This window comes from Oncorhynchus masou, chromosome 5 (genome assembly GCF_036934945.1).
Source record: "Oncorhynchus masou masou isolate Uvic2021 chromosome 5, UVic_Omas_1.1, whole genome shotgun sequence".
NCBI classification, from domain to species: domain Eukaryota; kingdom Metazoa; phylum Chordata; class Actinopteri; order Salmoniformes; family Salmonidae; genus Oncorhynchus; species Oncorhynchus masou.
In genome coordinates this window covers 57,599,526-57,620,536 of record NC_088216.1, presented here as the reverse complement: position 1 = coordinate 57,620,536, position 21,011 = coordinate 57,599,526, and the positions used below count along the sequence as shown (strand labels likewise).

The 21,011-nt window shown below is 40.7% G+C and overlaps 1 pseudogene; it reads left to right on the top strand.

Annotated features, from left to right (window-relative positions):
• The window catches only part of LOC135539936 (testis-expressed protein 264 homolog), a 138,921-nt pseudogene that overhangs the window by 1,249 nt on the left and 116,661 nt on the right, over window positions 1-21,011 (top strand).

Sequence of the window (21,011 nt, the reverse complement as noted above, 5' to 3'; positions counted from 1 at the left end):
TAATGATACCCAGGCTGGGTTGCCAATGGGATGGTCTGGATACACTGGATACATGTGACCCAGTGGTAATAGGAGCAGACGGCTACAGATGCAAAAGGTGGATACATTTGTGATGTGAAATTCCTGCAAGACAACCCTGTACCTGAGATGTAGCCATATAATTATGGTGTTTGGGTGGTTTTGTTGCATATATTGTGGTTTGGGAATTGCTTTGTGCTGCTGGTGTAACAGAGAGATGAGCTGTTTGGATAGGATAGTGATATTGTGTTTTGTCAGCCGCTGACGTTTGAGTGCTGGGCATTCCCATGAGCACATGGGAATGCCCAGCAACGTGAAGTTCATTGGAGCATGTCAAATGAAAAGATGAGTATATCTTTGAGAAATTAAAGTATACAGTGAGTATCATAAGTAGCCTATTCAACCCCCTTGGATTTTCCAAATTTTGTTTCGTTACAAAGTGCGATTTGAAGTGAATTTAATTATTGTGCAGTGGCAAGAAAAAGTATGTGAACCCTTTGGAATTACCTGGATTACTGCATACATTTGATCTGATCTTCATCTAAGTCATGTAGCAATATATGTTATATTTCAATAACACAAACTCCAAAGGAAATCAGGGGGAGGAAAATAGGTTTATTCAGAGAGGACAAATCATACGGGGAGGTAGATGTTCATTTTCCCCTGTCCTCAGTGATGCACTCCAGTGTTCTCTACTGTGGTTCTTTCCACAGAACAAAGGGACAGCGTGCATTTTCATAACCCAGCCCTAGCCTGTGGTTGACCAATTAGAATTCCTTGCAATAAAACTAGCCAATGGCCAAATAACAAGTATCTTATTTCAGAAAAAACACTTTCCATTGATCGTTAGTTCTAGTCCTCTTGACCTCTCATACTCTGTCTCTGAGTTGTGTATATATCTATGACATATTCAGTCACAACAATGGACAAACTGTGCTTAACTAATAACACACGTTTTTTTTTATTGAATATTGAATACATACTCTTTCCATCCTACACTATGAATGTTAATGTGAACCCCTGGGATAATGACTTTTCCAAAAGCTTATTGGAGTCAGGAGTCAACTAACCTGGAGTCGAATCAATGAGACGAGATTGGAGGTTTTGGTTAGAGCTGCGCTGCCCTATAAAAAAACACTCACAAAATTAGTTAATTTTCAGGAAGTTAGCTTATAACAGTGAACCTTTTTTATGGGATACACAAAGCAATTCTTGGTCTTGTGGTATATTTTAGTTAAACTATCCTCAATTCAATGGAATTGCAACCCTCTGCATGCACAGTGCGTACTTCCATCATATGTGCAGTGCACTCTTCCATCACATGTACAGCTGATTCTCAAGATCTTGCACACTAATAAGATGCTATTGAGGCCACATTACTACACTGTCTGAGCCAAGGACAACATGCTTTCTGGTAAGTTTTGATTACAATACTGGGTGGGGTGAATATTTTATAGGACATATACTTTTTTGTTAACTAGTAAATAGTATCCTACAGCCAAGTGTGTTTAAATCATTTCTAACTTGATAACAATTTCTGCTAGTTTAGTTTTTGCTACCATGTGGGTTTTAGCTTGCATGAGCCTGCTAACTGGAATGTTAATGAACTTGTTTCCATACATATTTCATTTTAAAACCCATTTATCTTACAAAGGATTTGTTTAATCTGCTTAACTATTTATCTGTACATGGAATGTTTTTATTTTTATTTATTTTTACTCATTAATTTCTTTATAGGAAAGAAACTAATCTAACTGCTTAACTATCTATCTGATGTGTGTAGACATTTCACTGCAGCTAATGTAGAAGGAAAAGCTGTGTACATTTGCAAATACTGTGCTAAATCATATGTGAAGAATGCAACAAAGACTCAGAATCATCTGTCCAACTGCATAAAGTTCCCTCAGAGCTCACAACAAGCAACCTCCTGACAAAAGTCCCTCTACTTCTATTCGAGGTGAAAATTATGAATTAGACACCTTATCTATAGCAACAGCTCATGGTCCTTGTGGAATCAAAGTTTTTCTTTTACTCAATGGAGGAACGTAGTCAGAGAAATGCTGATAAATGTCTTACTCGAGCTGTGTATGCATCTGGTTCACCTCTGATGCTCACAGGCAATGTGTCTTGGAAGAGATTTCTGAATGTTATTTGCCCACCATACATCCCTCCAACCAGACATGCTTCTACTCATTCTACTCATTTGCTGGATGCAGAGTTCAAGAGAAGGTCAAGCAAATCATAGAGAAAGCAGACTGTATTGCAATCATCTCTGATGGGTGGTCGAATGTTTGTGGGCAAGGAATAATTAACTACATCTCCACCCCTCAACCAGTATTCTGCTTCTATAACTCTTGTAATCTACCTCACCAAGCACAGTGAGAAGAATAAGAGCACCACATTGAAGCTGCCAAGCAACACCCGTTGGGGAGGTGTTGTCATCATGTTTGGCATGATGGGGAAGGAGTCTCTCTCCAAGAAATGGCAATATCACAGTCTGCCAATATGGACAGCCCCATCAAGAGGATCCTCCTGGATGATGTATTTTGGGAGAGAGTGGTAAGCAGCCTGAAACTCCTGAAACCTATAGCAGTAGCCATTGCATGGATTGAGGGAGACAATGCCATCCTGTCTGATGTTCAGACTCTGCTTGCAGATGTTAGAGAAGAAATCTGTACTGCCCTGCCAACTTCACTGTTGCTCCAAGCAGAGGAACCTGCAGTTCTGAAATACATCATAAAGCATGAAGACTTCTGCCTGAAGCCCATACATGCCACAGCGTACATGTTCAACTCCAAGTATGCTGGCAAGAGCATCCTGTCTGGTGCAGAGATCAACAAGGCCTATGGTGTCATCACTACCGTGTCCTCCTTGGCCTGGATGAGGACAAGGTTCTTGGCAGTCTGGCGAAGTACACTTCCAAGCAAGGGCTTTGGCATGGAGATGTAATATGGCAGTCGTGCCAACAGATCTCATCAGCCACCTGGGGGAAGGGACTTTGTAGATCTGAGGCTCTTTCCCCTGTTGCCGCCATCTTCCAAATCCCACTAACATCAGCCGACTCAGAGCGCAACTGGTCCTTGTTTAAATAGTTTTAAAAAATCCCATTGGAATGATTTAATCATTTGCAATTATGTCTACTTATGATAAGGCAAAAGGTTTATTTTTCTATCTCCATATGATATGGTAAATATATCCAATGCAAAAAACATCTACATTTTTAAATGGTATTAATATTAATGACCATATATTCCTGTTTAATTCCCACGGAAAGTTTCCACCTCTGAACACTCCCCAAAATGTGCATCCCTAGTCCACGGTAAGACAAATTGTCTATAAATCGAGAAATTTCAGCACTGTTGCTACTCTCCCTAGGAGTGGCCATCCTGCAAAGATGACTGCAAGAGCACAGCGCAGAATGCCCAATGAGGTTAAGAAGTATCCTAGTGTCAGCTGAAGACTTACAGAAATCTCTGGAAGATGGTAACATCTCTGTTGACGAGTCTACGATACGTAAAACACTAAACAAGAAGGGTGTTCATGGGAGGACAACATGGAAGAAGTCACTACTGTCCCAAAAAAAACATTGCTGTGTGTCTGAAGTTTGCAAAAGAGCACCTGGATGTTCGACAGCACTACTGGCAAAATATTATGTGGACAGATTAAACTACAGTTGAGTTGTTTGGAAGGAACACACAACACTATGTGGAGAAAAAAGGCACAGCACACCAAAATCTCAACCTCATCCCAACTGTAAACTATGGTGAAGGAGGCATCATGGTTTGGGGTTGCTTTGCTGCCTCAGGGCCTGGACAGCTTGCTATCATTGATGGGAAAATGAATCCCCAAGTTTATCAAGACATTTTGCAGGAGAATGTAAGGCTGTCTGCCAAATTAAGCGCAACAGGACAACAACCCAAAAGACAGAAGTAAATCAACAGAATGTACTTGAACAGAAGAAAATACACATTATGGAGTCAATCCTGACCTCAACCTGATTTGAGATGCTGTGGCATGACCTCAGGGGTGGTTCACACAAGACATCCCAAAAATATTGTGGAACTGAAACAGTTTTGTAAAGGAGGAATGGTCAAATTCCTCCTGACCATTGTGCAGGTCTGATCTGCAACTACAGAAAATGTTGGGTTGAGGTTATTGCTGCCAAAGGAGGGTCAACCTGTTATTAAATCCAAGGGTTCACATACTTTTCCAACCTGCACTGTGAATGTTTACACGGTGTGTTCAATAAAGACATGAACAATCATAATTGTTTGCTATTAGTTTCAGCTGACTGTATTTGTCTTTTGTGACTTAAATGAAGATCAGATCAAATTTTATGACCAATTTATGCAGAAATCCAGGTAATTCTAAAGGGTTCACATACTTTCTTTCCACTGTACATTTTTTTGTTGTTCATCTACACAAAACACTGTCAAAGTGGAAGAAAAATAACACATACCTTTGTTAGATTAGCATTCACCCACCTAAGTCAGTGCATGTTAAGAACACTTTTGTCAGCGATTACCACTGTGAGTCCTCTTGGGTAAGTCTCTGTAAGAGCTTTGCACCCCTGGATTGTTCAATATTTACTCATTTTTTTCAAAATATTTTCGAAATTATTCAAGCTCTGTGAAGGTGTTGGGGATCATGGCTAGGACAGATCAAGTCCTGCCATAGATTTTCAAGCAGATTTATGTCAAAACTAATTGGCCACTCAAACATTCACTGTCTTCTTGGCAACACCAGTGTATATTTGGCCTTGTGTTGTAGGTTTTTGTCCTGCTGAAAGTTGAGTTCCTCTCCCAGTATCTGGTGTAAAGCAGACTGAAGCAAGTTTTCCTCTAGGATTTTGCCTGTGCTTAGCTCCATCCTGTTTATTTTTATCCTGAAAAACTCCCCAGTCTTTACCGATGTCACGCATACCCATACCATGATGCAGCCACTCAGGCCTGGAATTGCCAGGACCTCACAATACGATATTATCACAATACTTACAGTTGAAGTCGGAAGTTTACATACACCTTAGCCAAATTCATTTAAACTCAGTGTTTCACAATTCCTGACATTTAATCCTGGTAAATTTACCCTGTCTTAGGTCAGTTAGGATCACCACTTTATTTTAAAAATGTGAAATGTCAGAATAATAGTAGAGAGAATTATTTATTTCATCTTTTATATCTTTCATCATATTCCAAGTGGGTCAGAGGTTTATATACACTCAATTAGTATTTGGTAGCATTGCCTTTAAATTGTTTAACGTGGGTCAAATGTTTCAGGTAGCCATCCACAAGCTTCCCACAATAAGTTGGGTGAATATTGGCCCATTCCTCCTGACAGAGCTGCTGTAACTGAGTCAGGTTTGTAGGCCTCCTTTCTCGCACACACTTTTTCAGTTCTACCCATAAATGTTCTATAGGATTGAGGGCAGGGCTTTGTGATGGCCACTCCAATACCTTGAATTTGTTGTCCTTTAGCCATTTTGCCACAACTTTGGAAGTATGCTTGGGATAATTGTCCGTTTGGAAGACCCATTTGCGACCAAGCTTTAACTTCCTGACTGATGTGTTGAGATTTTGCTTCAATATATCCACATAATTTTCCTCACTCATGATGCCACCACCTTTATCCTCCAAACATAACGATGGTCGTCAGTATGGCTATTTTTGTTTCATCAGACCAGAGGACATTTCTCCAAAAAGTACTATCTTTGTCCCCATGTGCAGTTGCAAATCATAGTCTGGCTTTTTGTATGGCGGTTTTGGAGCAATGGCTTCTTCCTAGCTGAGCGTCCTTTCAGGTTATGTCGATATAGGACTTGTTTTAATGAGGATATAGATATTTTTGTACCTGTTTCCTCCAGCATCTTCACAAGGTCCTTTGCTGCTGTTCTGGGATTGATTTGCACTTTTCGCACCAAAGTACGTTAATCTCTAGGAGACGGAACGCATCTCCTTCCTGAGCTGTATGACGGCTGCGTGGTCCATGGTGTTTATACTTGCGTACTATTGTTTGTACAGATGAACGTGGTACCTTCAGGTGTTTGAAAATTTCTCCCAAGGATGAACCAGACTTGTGGAGGTCTGCAATTTTATTTTCTGAGGTCTTGGCTGTTTTATTTTATTTTTCCAATGATGTCAAGCAAAGAGTTTGAGGGTAGGCCTTGAAATACATCCACAGGTACTCATTGACTCAAATTATGTCAATTAGCCCATCAGAAGCTTCTAAAGCCATTAAATAATTTTCTGGAATTTTCCACGCTGTTTAAAGGCACAGTCATCTTAGTGTATGTATACTTTTTTTGTTGAAAACTCTGTTTATTCAATTATACACACACAAGACAACACAAAGCATTATAAATAATATACTCAACCAGAAAAAATACAAATAATACATTTAAAAAAACAATAGCTTTAAACATACCATACATTAGACAAGTTAAACACACCAGGCAGAAGGCTACAACAGCTCACCATTGTTCCTGTAAACAGTCAAGGGATAGGGGTGGAGAAATGCAACCTCCCTCAAATTATTTTCCCATCGAGTCTTTAAAGGCACCAAAGGGTTCTGTAAGTCATTAATGATTGCATATACATCTGAAATTGCGCTCCTAGGAAGCTTGTTCAGCTCAGAAAATGCTCTCTATAGCTGTATTCACAGGCCTATGGGGTAATTCAGGCATGTTAGCTCTGACAAAGTTCCTATTCTGGAGATAGCTGAATGAACTTTTCCTGTAGCTGAGCAAAAGAGGCACATGTATTATCAAATAATAATTTGGCTAGTGAGGAGAGGCCTAGTGAGTGTGAGATGGCAAAGCCCCATCATTCAAAGATGGAGGAAATAAATGTTCTGATTTGATTGGGCCTGATAGTGAAAAGCCTCGGAGTCTAAACGGAACGGATTCCACATTTTAAGAGACTGCTTTGCAATTGGGTTGACACACCTTTTGCCTAGGGACACTGGGAGAGACGAGCACAACACAGAAGAAAGTGCAGCAGGTTTACATGATTCAGACTCCATCTGGACCCAGAGTGGTCTAGGACCAGTAGGATCAGTCTGCAGCCAGTACAGAAGGGCTCTGAAATTTGCAGGACAATAGTATGTCTGAAGATTTAAAGAGTTAAACCCCCTAATACCTTAGGCTTCTGTAAATATTTTCTACCAATCTGTGGTATCTTGCCATCCCAAATAAAATACATGAATGTTTAATCCAGTGAATTAAAAAAATATTTTGGAATAAAAATGGGTAAACATTGAAAGATTGTTGCTCTGCTAGACAGTTTGAAACAAAGTTTTCCTGAATTATTTTTGAATATTTCCTTGTCACTTTAACTCCCAGGTAGGTGAACTGATCCCGGACAATCCTAAACTGAAAACTTGTAAAAAAGCACTTTAAAGCAGCCTTATTTACAGGAAAAAGCTCACTCTTGCCTAGATTCAGCTTGTACCCTGAGATTGATCCAAACTTTTAAGAACAGATAAGGCACGTGGCAATGAGGTATCAGGGTTAGAGATAAACAAAAGGATGTCATCAGCATATAGCAAGACTTTCTGCTCTAAGCCCGTCCTGATTATTTCTTGAATTGCATCATTAGAGCGTAGTGCAATGGCAAGAGGCTCGATTGCCAAAGCAAACAACAAGGGGGTGTGTGGACAACCCTGTCTGGATCCACGGTGCAAGAGAAAATAGTCAGAGGACAAGTTGTTAGTCCGTACCGAAGCCATGGGGGGAAAAATGAAGACTTTTTTTCCACGCAATGAATTTGGGGCCAAAGCCAAATCTATAAAGGGCAGCTGGAACTACCCATCCCAGATCCGGGAGAATTGTCATCAACTGACACTAATTAGCATAACGCAACGGACAAAAAAATCTTCCTATTCGTGAAAATCACGATGAAATATATTGGAACACAGCTTTTGTTAATCACCCTGTCATCTCAGATTTTCTAAATATGCTTTACAGCCAACGCTAGACAAGCATTTGTGTAAGTTTATCATAGCATAGCATTATGCCTTGCTAGCAGCAGGCAACCTTGTCACGGAAATCAGAAAAGCAATCAAATTAAATCGTTTACCTTTTGATGAACTTCGGCTGTTTTCACTCACGAGACTCCCAGGTAGACAGCCAAAGTTCCTTTTTTCCCAAAAGATTATTTTTGTAGGCGAAATAGCTCCGTTTGTTCTTGTGGTCACCACAATGCCGAAAAATATTCCAAATTAGCTCCGTAATATCGACAGAAACATGGCAAACGTTGTTTAGAATCCATCCTCAAGGTGTTTTTCTAATATCTATTCGATAATATATCCGTCGGGACAATTCGTTTTTCACTAGGACCAATTGGCGTAATGGCTACCTCTGTATTTTACGCAAGAATCTCTCTCGGAGCCATCATGTGACCACTTACGCAATGTGGCCGCCTACGGCTATTCTTCAACAGAAACGCGTAAAACTGTCACAATGCTGTAGACACCTTGGGGAATACGTAGAAAGCGTAAGCTTGTTGATGGTACATTCACAGCTGAATAGGGAGTCATTGGAACGCAGAACTTTCAAAACCTGGGGCACTTCCGGATTGGATTTTTCTCAGGCTTTCGCCTGCAACATCAGTTCTGTTATACTCAAGACAATATCTTTACAGTTTTGGAAACGTTAGTGTTTTCTATCCAAAGCTGTCAATTATATGCATATTCTAGCATATTTTCCTGACAAAATATCCTGTTTAAAACGGGAACGTTTTTTTTCTTTCAAAAATGAAAATACTGCCCCCTAACACCAAGAGGTTTTAAGAGGGAGCTGCCTCTAATTTAATATCAATCCCAATGCTCAGTCAAATTATTAAGATATTGCATTACTAGAGTGCTATCTGCAAGCCAATTACCATTCACTTTGTTACTTTCAATAGTCTCCATATCTGTTTCCTTCAACTCCCTTCTTCCCAACAGAAAGACCTTCTCAATCTACTAGTACTAATACACATTGATCACTCTCAAACAACATTCTGCTTTTCCCCCTATTGCAAGGTTGAAAACAAAACAAATAAAACATGATAACTTTCTCTATATTGGAAGGCATTGTTTTCATCTTAGTATACCTTCAAAAGTTACTCTATTTATTTAAAATGTCTGTTGGATATTCAGTTTCTGCTTCCATATTAATTTAAGATTCGTATGTAATGCGTTGGAGGGATAAATATGTATTAACTGAGCTGGCACTGTCTATCAGTCCCCTGTAGATGGCATGCTCTGTCCTTAATAAGTCTCTACCGAGCAAGTTAAACAGTTGAGTAGGTGAATACAGAAAATCATTTGTTCTTTTTAACAGGGTATGGGGTTCATTTTAAAATGTATTACCAGGGTGGAAGAAATCTGGTAAGCGTTTATAGTTTTATTGGTTAGGGGTAAGTCAAGTCCTGTACAATGCTTTAACCTTATCATACCTCAAACGATCCATAAAGGGACCGCTCTGAACATTGCTCAGAATACTATTTACACGTCTGCAAGTTGTATATTATTTTGTGTTTTTTCTATTGTTACTTCATCAGATCTCTAGTAACCCATTATACTCAATATTATGTTACTTTATCTCTAGTAACCCATTAAACATTTGTGTTACATCACAAATTCCTCCTTTAGACTAGTGTTCTCTTCATACAGGGGATCAGATATTTATACTAGTTGTTCTATTTAACAGCATATTCGGAAATGGTTCTCACTCCTTTCATATCTCACATACATAATAACATTATACATCAAACTCCACTGATGAGACATGTTATTTTTTTATTTTACCTTTATTTAACTAGGCAAGTCAGTTAAGAACAAATTCTTATTTTCAATGACGGCCTAGGAACAGTGGATTAACTGCCTGTTCGGGGGCAGAACGACAGATTTGTACCTTGTCAGCTCAGGGGTTTGATCTTGCAACCTTCCGGTTACTAGTCCAACACTCTAACCACTAGGCTACCCTGCCGTTATCCTCATGTAATCACAAAAAATGAATGTTACCCTCAGAGATATGTTATCCTCGTTACTAACGAGACATGCAATTTAAACATGTTATCCTCATTACTAATCAAAACATGTCTCAGAGGATGTCATCTCGAATGAGATTTCTGAGACATGTTATCCTCTACCTGTAGATAACATAGATAACGTTATAGATCAGCTCACACAGAACTGGAAAACTCAGCTCACGTTCACTCCATATAAACATCGGAGCTAGTCCTCTGACAGCTCTCATTCACTCAATACTTAATACCCTAATTTCAATCCACTTATTATCCAAATTTCAATCAGTCCCATATCTCACAATCACACAATTTTCACATCCACATTCGCTTTGTACTATTCCCAAATGCACTCGGTAATCTCCTTTATTACCCATGTGCATCTTCAACGATTCTCTTGTTGTTACTTGTGTCATGATGTTGGCCTGGGGGATAGGTTTATGACAGTCATAAATACCTCTTTCCCCCTTTTTCCTCTCTCTACCCTACTGAGGTTACGTTAAAAAAAAAATTGGTTTACATAGAGATTCTGGGAACATCAATAGGTGGGGTGAAATGAACTATATTCTGGTAATCTGAACAATTGAACATATGCAGTGGTACTGAATGACTATGATGTCAGTTCGGTTGTCACCTGAGACATTCTCATCAATGATAAGATGACAAACTCTACAGTGGAAAGTATACACATCAGAGTTATCGGATTCACATGGAATTTTTGTTCAATTTAAATGTTTGAATATGAAATTATTTGTGACGGGATGAAATGTGATTTTAGCTTCTAAAATGTGAGATGTGGGTTTTCATAAGTTAGGGCTGCTCACTCAGTGGCCCGCCCCCGTGAAGAGACAGAGGTTGTAAACTATGAAACACACCCCTTTTCTCCCTTCCTATATAAACCCTTGACGACAACATAACTTCCTGTTCCGAGGATATGAGGACGACGGTCCTATGTCAGAATGGTTCAGATAATAACTACAGAACGAAGCCAACATCAGCGTGAGCTTTGGTTGCGAATGGTATGAACTTTGAACTCTTATTCACTTCAGAAGTGATACCTTCTAGCCGTTGAGTTAGCAAACGCAGGTTAGGAAGGAACAGACAGAGTATCCCGTCTACCACACAATGACGTTACTACAATGCATACAATTGACCACCAGAGACATTCTTCAAAGGACTCGGTTTTGCAAAACGGTCTTCCATCTACCACCAACCTACTGAAGCACAGCACAGAGTAAATATTTATTGCATTTTCCTTTTCCAAATGGGCGGTAATTTAGAATGCATAAGATACTGTATTTATGATAGCACAGCTTCGCCTTTGTTCCTGTCTTCCCGCTCTCACTTAACCTAGCGCCTTTTCCTTTGTGTAACAAGCTGTCATATCTGTTTCGCCCGCCAGGGCCGTTTTCCTTTATGACGTAATTTGTAATCAAGTTATGATTAATTATGTGTGATTAGTTAGGTATTTAGTAAATAAATAATTAAACCCAATTTTTGTATTGCTAATTCAAATTGTTAGCCAGGGTTCTTGCAGATAAAAGAATTTAAAATTTTCAGATGAGACTGAATTAAGACAATAATTGATATTGACTGCAATTGATGTAAAACATTACTAGGTCTTTAAGAGTTTATTTGGAAGATAACAGCTCTATAAATATTATTTAGTGGTGCCCGACTCTGAGCTAATCATGTAAATGTAATTAACTAATCAGGTGATATTAATTACGGAGAAATTTTCTTATAGACTAGCATGTCATATCCATTAATCTGGCATAGCCAAAGACACGACACTTGCTATGCATCATATGTATCTTCAACGGTTCTCTTGCCGCTACGTCCTACACATATAAATAACACCCCATATTAGAAAATACTTTGTTATTTGTAGTGACTGCAGACCACATAAACATTTCTTTCTAAATTCCTACAGTAGGGCTTTCCATGGTACCATTACGCTCTCGCTCTGGTCTTCTCATAAAACTAGTAAATAGTCTTCTCTCTACTTGCTTTAATTAAATGTTTTATCTTTTTTTACAATTTTTATACAGATTCATTTAAATTGATGTACTGATATTCAGAAGACATGTCCCTCTTTTGTTTGCGGGTGATGTGTCTCCTCCTGGGCAGCTCACAGTAAAGTTCTGGTCTGGTCCTCGTCGTGATTTTTTTTCCAGACAGGAATTTCCCTCATGCTTCATAAAATGTGCTACCAGTTTTCCTCACAGACCCCCGCTGGAAAGCGGAATCAATAATCCTTTTAGTGACCCCAAATTGAACTCTATTGAAAATTACCTCTAGGAACACTCCAAGTCAATCTTAAATGAATCATTGTTTATTGTCAGGGTGCTGGAGAGGTTCCAACGAACTCAATGCATCAAAGTGAACGTCTGTGAGGAGTTCTAACGTGGCAGTCCCGTTAGTTTCCCTTATATACAGAACGATTTAGCTTATTCATCATTCATAATTCATGTTTGCTTCATTTATGTGACTGGGTCATGCATGTGTCAGATCAATACCTCAGGATGCTTCTTCTCTCTAAGCTGAGACCTTGAAACTGAGATATCCCTTTCTCTAAACAAGATTGCATACCGCATACTGCCAAATTGCAGATACTGATAGTGAGGATTCATTCAATCAGTCACTTGCATGAACACAGAAATTGATTTATAGAAAACACAAACATAGAACATAGAAATGGGTAAGTAGAAAAGCACAAACATAAAAATGTCCATTACATATCCATGGGCTGCCAATGTCACTTCACCATATGCTTTCATCCAAAATAACAGTTCACAGCCAAATACGGAACAATCCAAATGGCTCATTAGTTATTCAAGGGGAAAGGCAATATTTGAAAAGGGGGGAAGGGGGCAACATGCTGCTTTCTGTCTGTTTCGTTCAAGCATTAATATTTTTGTGAGTGTGTTTTGACAGGCTTTTTAACCGAGCTGTTTTAATATACATGTGGGGTGTGCAATTAATGTCCCCTCACAAGCGGAACGGATGAGAAGCGAGAGAGAAAGTATGTTTCAACCTCACTAGCAGGGGAATGGACTGTCTGCCTTCCCTTGGGGAAAGGATGCCTGGATACAGACAGAGCAGAAATGATCTTCTAAAGCCTAACTCTCTTGTGTTCGCTTCAAAACCATGTCTTACAGGCCTGCCAACCAACCGTCACTTAATGGACATGCGAATTAGTTAGTTTGTTAATGACTCTTTTGGTTGTAAACATTCCTTAACTGCTTCAGTAATGTAATGCAGCAGCTGAAGAGAGGTTGTCATATACTCATACACTGCCAGTCATAATATAGGCTAGCATGCCCTGAAGCAGGGTTTCCAAAACTCGGTCCTGGGCCCCCCGGTGCACATTTAGTTTTTTGCACTACCACTACACAGCTGACTCAAATAACCCATTCATCAACAAGCTTTGCACATTTTAATCAGCTGTGTTTGGGAAACCCTGACCTAAAGGACTATTATACTGAACAAAAATATAAACGCAACATGTAAAGTGTTGTTGCTCTGAAGGTGTTGTTGGGTCCCATGCTTCATGAGCAGAAACAAAATATCCCAGAAATGTTCCATACGCACCAAAATTGTATTTCTCCTATTTTGTGCACAATGCCTCCAATGTTATTTTAGAGAATTTGGCAGTTCCTCCATCCAGCTTCACAACCGCAGACCACATGTAACCACGCCAGCCCAGGACCTCTACATCCGGCTTCTTCACCTGCGGGATTGTCTGAGACCAGCCACCCGGACATGATGAAACTGTGGAGTATTTCTGTCTAATAAATCCCTTTTGTGGGAAGAAACTCATTATGATTTGCTGGGCCTGGCTCCCCAGTGGGTGGGCCTGGCTCCCAAGTGGGTGGGCCTATGGCTGCACCCCTGCCCAGTCATGTGAAATCCATAGATTAGGGCCTAATTTATTTATTTGAGTTGAATTGTCATTCAGTAAAATCGTTTAAAAAAATTGCATGTTGCATTTATATTTTTGCTCAGTGTAGTTGGCCCCTCATCACCCAGTGCATAGGCCTACTGTTTAGATTAAGTATTTCAGGCATTATACATTGGGGGATTTTAAGAGCAACTTTTATTTGCATTTGGTTATTTTTATTTTGACTTGGTAGAAATTAAGAAGGTTATAAATGTGTTATTATGTTCATGTAATGGCACATTGTTTACCACTAGATGGCAGTGATTGCGTGCCTATTGCAGAGGGATATTTGCAGGAATGCACACACGCACGCACACAAACACACACTATTAGCATAACTAAGAGGAATCATTTTGCATACACAAACACTATTAGCATAACTAACAGGAATCATTTTGCATACATGCATTGCATGTCATTTTGATATTAGGCTAAGCATCTAAATTTGACTTAGATCTATAGCCAGTCTGTCCACTATTAGTCTGATGTGGTCACTGAGGTGACTGGCATCCACTCTTCTCTATGTTGGGCCATCACAGCCACAGTCACAACCCAGACAGCCAATTAGCTTTAGGCCTGGCTGGCTCTCCTGTCCGGGCTGCCCAGTGACGGGCTGGCAGGCGGCAGGTCTTTGTGTGTGTGTGTGTGTGTGTGTGAGGATTTTAATTGGTGCAATTCTCTGGTCTCATTATCACACAGGCCCGGGGTCCTAACGGGCTGCTGACACAGGTCAGGTCTTAGGTCAGTCGACTACACACTGGACAGGTAGACATGTAGACCACAGCGATGTCATTGTTTCCTCAACGTATTGGACCGTTTGAGTGGAGAGACATCAGGTCTATGGTGCTCTCTCGTGTGGTGTATAGGGAGAGGTCCAGGGGAAAGCAGACAGACTCCCTGACTGATGCGATTGGCCACAGTCATTAAATGGATGCTTATAGGGATACTTAAAGGGATACTACTTCCCCAGAGTCAGATGGATACCATTTTTAGGTATCTGTGTCAAGTATGAAGGAAGTTAGAGGTAGTTTTGCAAGCCAATGCTAACTTGCTTTAGTGCAAAGACTGGAAGTCTATTGGTATCTGCTAGCATGCTTCCAGTCATTCTGCTAACGCTAGTTAATTATTGCGCTAGTTAGCAACTTCCTTCAAACTGCACTCAGTCGGAGAGTAGCAGAGTTGTACAGATGATCATGATCAGTGCAGGTAAGTGTCATATTCACTATTTCTCTGTGCTGATCAAAGGTTGTCTAAACCAGCCCTGACACTGCACCTAAACAGAATCCAAACCTGCCATGTTGTGTGTATCCAGTATCCAGTTTGTAGCAGTAGCTTACTATTGCAGCCAGCAGCCCCACTCCTACTGCCTCCCCGTCACAACCAGGAGAAAATCAGATTTCAAATGCGTCGTGATATTGAGGATGTGAGTGGGAAACGGCTGAGAGAGAAAAGAGGCGTAAAGCTGCCTCGACCAAGGAGTGTAAATTTGCAGGAGTCTGACCTTCTTGAGAGGTTGGCTGGCGAGCGGAGAAGAGCGACGCTCTGACTCATCAATAGGAATCTCAGATCAGAGCGCCCAGCGCCGTGGCACTACCGGTCAAATTGATTAGCATTTTAGCGCCTGTCGACAGCTACAAACATGAAAGTGATGCTTCCGGCAAGGAGTTACCTTTTTTCAAGGGGATGTAAAATGAGGGATGAATAGGCCCATGCCTTTAAAAAAGCTCTGAAATGTCTAGTTCCCGCAGGATTCTTAAGTCAACACCATGATGCATGAACAATATGTCTAGTCCCAACTCCACAGTTTTCCCATGAAAGTTAATGGAGGTCTCTGTAGTGGGACTGACTGCATCAGGATCACAGGAGTAGGTGTACAGCAGGACTCATTACATGGGGGAGTTTTGGTCACTTGAACACCTATTTGACACCTGGAGTATAATGTTGATATTTTACACTGTTTACCAATGTCATAAAGACTAGGGCGGTAATGATACCAGTATCGCAGGTATTCCCAAACTGGTGTGTGCGCAATGCCATCGGGGGTACACCAAATAAAAATGTGATTCACATTAAATAAAATATCTTTACATTTTCAAACAGTCCATTTAATTTTCCAATGGGGTTATACATTTGGGTGAGGTTTTTTAAACGCCTGAGTAACCTCTTTCCGCCGAATAAAATTAAACCACCACTTTTAATCATGGCAAGGCGACTGGAAACATGACTGAATACAAAGTGTAATTATTCCCTCCGCAAGGCAATCAAACAAGCAAAGCGTCAGTATAGAGTCAAAGTAGAGTTGCAATTCAACGGCTCAAACACGAGACGTATGTGGCAGGGTCTACAGACAATCACGGATTACAAAAAGAAAACCAGCCCCGGCGCGGACATTGACGTCTTGCTCCCAGACAAATTAACCAACTTCTTTGCTCGCATTGAGGAAAATGCCTGCTACCAAAGCCTGTGGGCTCTCCTTCCCCATGGCCAACGTGAGTAAAACATTTAAACGTGTTAACCCTCGCAAGGCTGCCGGCCCAGACGGCATCCCTAGCCGCGTTCTCAGAGCATTCGCATTCGTGAAGAAGGTGCAACAGTGCCTCTTCAACCTCAGGAGGCTGAATAAATTTGTCTTGTCACCTAAAATACTCACTCAGATGTACAATTGAGAGCATTCTGTTGGGCTGTATCACCGCCTGGTACAGCAATGTCTCCGCCCACAACCGCAAGGTTCTCCAGAGGGTAGTTCGGTCTGCACAACGCATCACCGGGGCAAAATACCTGCCCTTCAGGACACCTACAGCACCCAATTGTCACAGGAAAGCCAAAAAGATCATCAAGGACAAAAAACACCCAAGTCACTGCCTGTTCACCCCGCTATCATCCAGAAGGCAAGGTCAGTACAGGTGCATCAAAGCTGGGGTTGAGAGACTGAAAAACGGCTTCTATCTCAAGGCCATCAGACTGTTGAACAGCCATCACTAAGAGAGGGGCTGCTGCCAACATACAGACTCAAATCTCTTGCCACTTTAATACATTTAATAAATGTATTTTGTAATGGTATCACTAGTCACTTTAAATAACGGCATTTTATTAATGTCTACATATCCTACATTACTCATCTCATATGTATATACTGTATACTCTACCATCTACTGCATCTTGCCTATGCCGCACGGACATCGCTCATCCATATATTTATACAGTTGAAGTTGGAGGTTTAAATACACTTAGGTTGGATTCATAAAACCTTGTTTTTCAACCACTCCACAAATTTCTTGTGAACAAACTATTGTTTTGGCAAGTCGGTTAGGACATCTACTTTGTGCATGACACAAGTAATGTTTCCAACAATTGTTTACAGACAGATTATTTCACTTAAAATTCACTGGATCACAATTCCAGTGGGTCAGAAGTTTACATACACTGAGTTGATGTGCCTTTAAACAGCTTGGAAAGTCCAGAAAATGCATGGCTTGAGAAGCTTCTGATAGGCTGATTGGCATCATTTGAGTCAATTGGAGGTGTACCTGTGGATGTATTTCAAGGCCTTCCTTCAAACTCAGTGCCTCTTTGCTTGACATCATGGTAAAATCAAAAGAAATCAGCCAAGACCTCAGAAAACAAATGGTTGACCTCCACAAGTCTGGTTCATCCTTTGGAGCAATTTCCAAATGCCTGAAGGTACCACATTCATCTGTAACAACAGAGATGAACGTACTTTGGTGCAAAAAGTGCAAATCAATCCCAGAACAGCAGCAAGGACCTTGTGAAGATGCTGGAGGAAACCGGTACAAAATTATCTAAATCTATAGTAAAACGAGTCCTATATCGACATAACCTGAAAGACCGCTCAGTAAGGAAGAAGCCACTGCTCCAAAACCGCCATTAAAAACGCCAGACTACGGTTTTGCAACTTCACATGGAGACAAAGAGCGTACTTTTTGGAGAAGTATCCTCTGGTCTGATGAAACAAAAATATAACTTTTTGGCCATAATGATCATGGTTGTGTTTGGAGGAAAAAGGGGGAGGCTTGCAAGCCGAAGAACACCATCCCAAACGTGAAGCAAGGGGGTGGCAGCATCATGTTGTGGGGGTGCTTTGCCGCAGGAGGGACTGGTGCACTTCACAAAATTGATGGCATCACGAGGTAGGAAAATGATGTGGATATATTGAAGCAACATCTCAAGACATCAGTCAGGAAGTTAAAGCATGGTCGCAAATGGGTCTTCCAAATGGACAATGACCCAAAGCATACTTCCAAAGTTGTGGCAAATGGCTTAAGGAAAACAAAGTCAAGGTATTGGAGTGGCCATCACAAAGCCCTGACCTCAATCCTATAGAACATTTGTGGGCAGAACTGGAAAAGCATGTGCGAGCAAGGAGGCCTACAAACCTGACTCAGTTACACCAGCCCTGTCAGGAGGAATGGGCCAAAATTCACTCAACTTATTGTGGGAAGCTTGTGGAAGGCTACCCAAAACGTTTGACCCAAGTTAAACAATTTAAAGGCAAAGCTACCAAATACTAATTGAGTATATGTAACCTTCTGTCCCACTGGGAATGTGATGAAAGAAATTAAAGCTGTGCTATTATTCTGACATTTCACATTATTAAAATATAGTGGTGATCCTAACTGACCTAAAACAGGGAATTTTTATTAGGATTAAAATGTCAGGAATTGTGAAAAACCGAGTTTAAATGTATTTGGCTAAGGTGTATGTAAACTTCTGACATCAACTGTATGTACATATTCTTATTTATCCTTTTACATTTGTGTGTATAAGGTAGTCGTTGTGAATTTGTTAGATTACTAGATAGATTTACTGCACTGTCGGAGCTTGAAGCACAAGCATTTCGCAACACTCGCATTAACATCTGCTAACCATGTGTATGTGACCAATAAAATTAGATTTGATTTGGTGATTTGAAGACTGTTTATCCAATTGGCAATGGAATCGAAACCCAGTCACACATCAGTGGTACAATGCAGTAGTAAATCATTTTTGTGCATGTATCCAGCCTCCAGCAGACAACTCAGGGAAGTAGGGAAGTCTCAGTGCAGCCTTGGAGAGTGTGTGGACAGCTGTTTCTCTGTGAGAGCCATTGGGGGCCCTTGACCCTTCAGGACCGAGGTTAAGGACTTGAGTTTCATGAGCCATTGCTTACTAGCCTAGCGTTAACACGATGACTAGATCTCTACAGGTACGCTAGCAGGAGTTCAAATCAAGCACGACCATACTCATGTGGGTTTTAATTATCGCTACCATATTGTAATTATGTTAAAAACTTTTGTCTTTCTAAAGTAGTGATGATTGACAGATAGCCTAGGCACACTGCCAGTTGTTTTGGATTTGAGTCCTGATTCCATCCACATACACAATAAATTGACCATCACAGCCTCAATGTTTTCCGTACTGCTTTTATTTGCATGCATACTTTATTTGCTGCCACATTAATTTGTCCTGAAACAGACCAACGCCATAAGATACAGTACATGCAGTCTCTCCGCTGTGAAGCCCCATTATTTTCAATTTCATTCAGCCTGGGAATCTATTGTCTGTGTCGTGGGTCTATGGGGGGCTAATGGTTTCTAATCAGACACCTTAACAACAGCAGCAACTGACAGGCCGTCTCTCATCTCACACAAAATGGCAGGGAGAAGCACTTGAATACTGGAGCTCTTTTTGTTTGAATGTGTCCCCCTGTTCTCTCAATCTCCTCTCCTCACTCTGTGTCATTAACTTTGCTCTGTTCTCTGTGGATCGATATCTCGTCTACTCCATAGCCCAAACACTTTATTTGAAAGGTCCATAATAAACCATTTTTATAAGACATTTTTAAGACATTTATAAACAGTTTGCTCACCATGCATTAGTCATCACTCACACATTTGTAAATGTTACTAAGCTAGTTATTTACACGTATATATTCTCAGTTTATTAGGTACACCACCCCGTTCACTTAAATGGTTCCCTCCTACAGACATTGAGTCACGTGGCTGTGGTTTGCTATATAAAGCAGGCAGACAGCCATCGAGGCATTCAGTTACTGTTCGATCAAACTTTTGAATGGGCTAAACGAGTGACCTTTGAGTGTGTTATGATTGTCGGTGCCTGGCATGCTTGTTCCAGTAACTCAGAAACGGCCATCATCCTGGGCTTTTCATGCATAACATTTTTAACGTTTACCGACAAACAAAAAAACATCCAGTCAGCTGCTGTCCTGTGGGGAAAAAACAGCTTGGGGCTGAGAGGTCGGAGGAGAACAGCAAGAATTGTGCAAGCTAACAGGCGGGCGCAGTACAACAGTGTTGTGCACAACGTCATCTCAAAACGCACAACGCATCGGTCCTTGTCACCGATGGGCTATCGCAGCAGACAACCAGACCACACCTGGTTCGACTCCTATCAGCTATAAACAAGAAGAAGCGACTCTAGTGGGCACGCGATCACCAACACTGCACAATTGTGGAGTGGAAAACATTACCTGGTCTGACAAATCCCGATTCCTGTTGCGTCATGCTGAAGGCAGAATCAGGATGTGGCGTAAGCAGCAGTCCATGGTCCCAAATGGTGATGTTATCGTGTGGGAAATGTTTTCCTGGCACACGTTAGGTCCCTTGATACCAATTAAGCAACGTTTCCATGCCCCAAAGAATTAAAGCTGTTCTGGAGGCAAAGGGGGTCCGACCCAGTACGAGATGAACTGGCCACTGAGTGTATACTGCAGAAATGTCTACCAATGGCATGCTATCTTTTTGTGAGAAATTACACTGGTGGTCACTCAACATTTCTAAAGTATAAACTGCACTCACTTTAGATTAAGGACTGCAAAAATACTTTACAAATGATCAGTAAATGGCTTATTCATAATTAATAAATGGTGAACACACATTTTATAAATGCTTTATAAATGATTTATTACAGACCCTTAAAATAAAGTGCTACCCCCAATATAGTCGGACTTCACAAATAGGCTATACTACACGCCATAAATGTAAACTCCCATGCAGAAAAGCAATTTTCTAGAATAGGCATTGATGTAA